Source organism: Chenopodium album, chromosome 6 (assembly GCF_948465745.1).
Source record: "Chenopodium album chromosome 6, dcCheAlbu1.1, whole genome shotgun sequence".
NCBI classification, from domain to species: Eukaryota; Viridiplantae; Streptophyta; class Magnoliopsida; order Caryophyllales; family Amaranthaceae; genus Chenopodium; species Chenopodium album.
The window spans coordinates 15,469,216-15,475,065 of NC_137839.1; positions in this window are offsets into that span (position 1 = coordinate 15,469,216).

A 5,850-nucleotide genomic window follows, 5' to 3' on the forward strand; every position below is an offset into this window, starting at 1 on the left:
TAAAAGCCCTGACCTGCTCCAGTTATGAGTGGATTGATCCGTTTATTAAATACGGAGTTACGGACTGTGGCGGGTTTTTATGGAGTCATTCAACGATAGAAACTTAATGGGACGTAGGCACGTAGCGGCCTCTATCATACTTACTTTCGTTTTTTATTAATTAGCCTCATGGGCTGTGCAATGCATGGCTTGTCATAGAAAATTGCATTGAGAGATGAGCGAGGAAATACCAATAAATAATTATAAGTGTAATATGTAACTAAAACCATAATTAAAGAAATAAAAATTTTGAGACTTTAATTAAGAAGATGGAGGGACTAAAATCAAAGAGGAAAATAAAAAAGGTTAAATTTAAGAGGGGAGATGAAGATGAAGTGTTTAATGAAAGAGTTAAGAAAAAAATTGTATAATTAAAAATAAAAAATGTAAAACGACATGTGGCACATTGAGTTGAAGAAGAAGATAGGAAAGTGTAATAGAATGATGACATATGTCTTTTTTGGTTTGCATTTTTAAATACTAAGTATAGATATAGATATAGATTGACACGTATTTCTTTTTAAAAAGAATTTTTTTAGTTTGACACATTTTTTATTTGGGTAAGTTTTATACCTTACTTTTTAATTGTATCCCGCTTGCTTTTATCATTCTCTCACTTTCTCTCCTCTCTCATATGTGTGTCTAAATTGAACGTGTCAAAGAGAAAGTAACTAATATATAAAGCTAAACTTTTGATCAGGCCACGAGACAGCAACACTTAGCGTTTCAACTCACGTAGGCAACAATTAAATGTTAGTATGACACATAAGATAGATTTTGTAGTATAAAAAATTAGTTTAGAGTTTTATTTCCAATAAATTTTAATAGATTAATAGGATAATAAAATTTTTGGTTTAGAGTTTTATTTCCGACAAAATACTAATATTTATCGGGTACAAAATAAATTATAAGTTTGGCCGGAACGAGACAACAACACTTGACGTTTTAACCCGGGCATCGAACGGGACACCAAACTAGTAAGAAGTAAATCTCTTTTACGTAGTACTCCCTCCATTTCATAATGTTAGTCTCATATACTATTTTGGGCGTTTTAAAAAGATCTGTCCATATTGAATTTATTTCATTTATAACTTGTTTTTTTTTTTTTTTTTTTGGAATTAATTGGTTGTGGATTGATGACCTGACTCCAAGTAAGGAAATCTGATGAGTGACATTTATGTCACTCTTATGGAGTAGTTTTAGAGTTATTTCCGTGTTTATTTTCCTTTATTTTCCCTTTTATTCTCTTGTTTTCTTTTTAATAAAGTTTCTAGTTTATTTCTTAGTTTTAGTATGTTTTAATTTAATTTCTTTATTTAATTGGTTTCTAGTTTATTTTCGTTTTTTATTTGCTTTCGATTTATTTTATTTCTTTCCTTTTCTTTGTTACTTTCATAGCTTTAATTAGCTTTATGTTTATTTTGTTATTTTATTTTACTTTCTTCGCTTGTATAGTTATTGTTTAATTATTATTAGTTTAGTTTTATGTCTCTTATTTTCTATTTTATTTTATTTATTTCCTTTTTATTTATTGTATTTTATTTGTCTCGGTTTCACACTTTTACCCTCGGGTTTGTTTGTGTGTAGGCTCGAGTTCAAGGTCCAAGTTGAGGTTTTTCAATTGCCACCCAACATCAAGCCCCTGCTTCCTCCTATCCGTCACCCCACCTTCCTTATCCTCCAATTTGCCTACGCACCACCCTCACCTCACAACAGCCACCAATCAACTCCACCTCACCACCGAAACCATAGAGCAGCCCCTATACCTAGGGCTGTTCAATTTCGGATATCCGATCCGATCCGAAAATTAGGATATCCAAAATTTTCGGATCGGAGAAATTGCGATCCGAATCTGATCCGAAATTTTCGGATATCCGAATTTTCGGATCGGATATCCAAATTTTCGGATCGGATAGTCGGATATTTGGATCGGATAGTCGGGTTTTCGGATTGGGTAGTTAAAATTTTCGGACAAAATCCGATCCGTATCCGATCTGAAAATCCGAAAAAAAATTTCGGATATACGATCCGAAATATCCGAAACCTCAAAAACCGAATCAGATATCCGAAATTTCGGATCGGATCATCGGATTTTCGGATCGGATTTTTCAGACCGGATATTTTTGAACACCCCTACCTGTACCTCCCTCACGCAACAGAGCAACAACCCACACACACCTTCACCAACAGCAACAACTCAATCTTCAGCCACCTAAACCAGCCCACATCAATCTCTGTCGTAAGCCAAACAACAGGAGCAGCCCCTCCTGCCCTTAATCATCTCTCACATCACCTTATCTCCATATCTACCACCAGCCGCAGCCACCAACCTTTCCCCTGCTCCCTCACTCAACCAACCAACCACCAGCCCGTATCTTCACCTTCAGCCACCCTTAACATCACTTTCCCGACTCCATGAGTCACCACACTTACCAATTAAACCGCACCAATTTACAGCCACCACCAGCCTCCAATCACAGCCGCATCCAACCAACACCCACTTCACCACCAGCCCAGCATCAATTACAACAGCAGTCGCGCAATCTCCGGCCACCGCGCACCGCACCCCTGCCGCAACTCCTCAACTTCTCCAACCATAGCAACAAATCGCACAACAACAGGCTAAAATTAGAGCAAAATGCAAACCGTTGAAGAGTTCGGTCGAAGTGCCAAAACAGTAAAAAACTTTCAAAGTTTTCTAAATTGAAGAGGTGTGGTCGAACACACCCATGGTTCGACCGAACCAACCCCGTAGTTCGGTCAAACCTACCCTCGGTTTGACCGAACCATTTCACGAGATCTACGCGTGATTCTTAATGAAGATCGAACGGTTTTTTATTTGATGCTTGATGATACACGATGAGGATGAGCGGTGACGATTTGATGATGATGGTTGATGAACGGTGGTGATGGTGATGCGCTTCAATGGAGTTCAAAGCAGCCAAATGCGAAGGAAGGAAAGGGGTCTGATGTTTTGTGGGGAATTTGTTTATTTTTAATTTAATTTTTATTTATTCTTTTATTTTTATTTTTATTTCCTTTTTCCTTTCTCTTTTCTTATTTCTTTTTATTTCCTTTTCTTTCTTTATTTTATTTCCTTCTTTTATTTTTCTTATTTTGGCTAGCTTAGTATAAATACCCATTTTATAAAAGGAGACAATGAACAATTATTCTATTCTCTAATTAGTTTTTAGGAGAGCTTCTCTCTTTAGGTTTAGCTTAGGATTAGAGTAGTTTAGAGAGAGAAAGTGAGGGTTTCACCATTGTTGAGCTTGGATATTGAAGAGGAAGATTGATCATCTTGCTTGTAGATTTTCACACTCAATCAATGAGAATCTCTAACTCTCTCTCCTCTATTTTATTTGCCTTCTTTTGATTATTATTTTTATTGTTGGTATTGCTTGTTAATCATGTTGATTCTTGATTATTTGTTGATTAATCTTGTTGTTATCATGATTAGTGAGTAATTCCCCCATTAAGGGGATGGTTGTGGTGTAGTTGGATCTTGAGCATGTTCTAGGGTTTAGAATTGATTTATTTGTGATTAAAGTCTTTATATGCTTGATATTCATTAATCTTCTTGCAAGTGCACATTGTTGGTTGATTAAAGTTGAATCTTTGCTAACAAGGAATAGAAGTTGACTTAGCTAGGGTTCATTATTATCGATTGTTATTTAATGGTACCTCCTAGTATATGGTTCTAATGTGGAAACATAGAGGCTATGTTAGGAGAAGCCAATTAACCTCGAAAGGTGGCTAGATTGGATCCTTTACTTCGATATTCGAGCATGTTTAGTTCATAATTAATTCAATTTCTATGCCTTTGTTTATGTTCAAGTGAATGCTATACCTAACCATTTCTCTTAGTGTTTTATTTCTTGTTTTAGCATCTTTAGACTTTAGTTTATTTATCTCCTATTCCGGACTAGCTTAATTGTCGATAACATTTGGTGGTGTTTATTCGTTCCTTGTGGTTCGACCCCTATGCTTGCCTTATACTCGTATTAGGTTTGTTTAGGTTGTATAAATTGTATTTGATCTAGGGATAGACAATTGACGACGCGTTTATTCCCTTGTCAAAATCTTTACCTTAAATTATGTTATTATGACTTGTATTTTCCTAATAAAAAATCAAAAAAGTTAAATAAGGTAAACTAATTATGAATTATGTTGTACTATAATATTATATTCCAAATATATTTCTTTCTTATTTTATGTGATTGATTCCATATGCGACTAACATTATGAAACCGAGAGAGTATAAAGTATAAATATCAATTTTCCTTTTACCCTTCTATTTTCTCCAAAACCGAGTCCAACCAAAACTGTAGTAAACGATGCATACCGCTATATCAATACTAATATACTAAAGTAATCCCCAACCCTATCCCCAAAGTACACGTGTCGCGTTTGTATTAAAAAATTTCCCGTCAAAAACTTTTTTTTCTCTTTTTTGTTCATGAAAATTAATAACATAACTGATTAAAAAAAAATAAAAATATGCAACTGTAGACACCCAAATGTGTCTCCCCGAAAACCAAACCCAGTGATGAATACTTTTCACGTCACTTAATTATCGAATGAGGTGAAAGTGTGAAAAGTCTTGTGATGGAGTCGTTTTAATAAAATCTTTCCTCCTAAATATTCTCTATTTATGAAAATATCAAGTCCAATTTAGCTTGGTCAGTGACAAGGGTCCAATAATAGTGTAGTTGGGTGAAGTTCGTAGAGAGCTTTCCAATGATATATTATAAGCCCAATTCCAAGGAATAATGAGGAAGTTATGGTCAAATTACTAAATTGGGTCTGAAATGGTTTTATGGCTCAATGATCTAGTGAAGTGCCAACTAATTATTATTTCTAAAATTATTAGGATTAATTATAATCTTCTAGAATAGTATAGAAGGTTATTTTGAGTTCTAATAACATTAGGATTGATAATTATTCTCTTTAGAAAAATAATGGTTTTGATTTGAAATAAAAACAAGTGTTTTATTATGATAAAATATTATTTAAAATTAATTAAAACGGAGTTTAATTGCTTAATTATATTACGAAGAGGATTCCTTACAAAAGTATGTTTTATCTTTTAATTAGCATCAAACGACAAAGTTGTCGCCAAACGACAGAGCCTATCGCCATGCGTGATGCTTGTCATTTCGCGCCGGGCTTTGTCGCTGGCGACAGAGGTTAGTTTTATTCCGATTCAAATTCTGATTCTAATCTATCGATTCCGGACTATTTTCTTATAAATAGGGCTCGTATTTCCTCGTTTTTATAGATTTACAATCATCATCAATCATCCTTAATTCTCTAAAAGCTAAAGCTTATTCTTTTCCCTCTTTCTAAACCTTCCCCTTTTACAAAATTCTACATACACAAGTTTTAGACACACCTAGCCAAGTTCAAAGTTGCCTTCACCCTAGACGTGAAAGGTTGATAATTTCTGAGGGTTTGGTCCCAAATCCCTATTTTAATTATTTAATTTAATTGTTTGATTTAATATTTTCCTTAAAGTTACTAACGCGTGTATTTTGTTATTAGAAAGAGATACGAGGCATCGAAGTAAGTAATTGAATTACTTTGTTATTCTTTTGACATAGAAAGCATGTTTATGTTATATTAATTCCTAGTATCATGTTAGGATGTTATTTATTGCTTTCTAGTATCATGTTTAGGTTGCTTCCTATTATTTCTAATATCATGTTAGTATCATGTTAGGGATAAATCTTTGATCTTTATTTTTTAGTGATGTGCTAGGGTTTGTTATTAATTTTGTTAGTATCATGCTTAGGATCTTGCTAATATTAT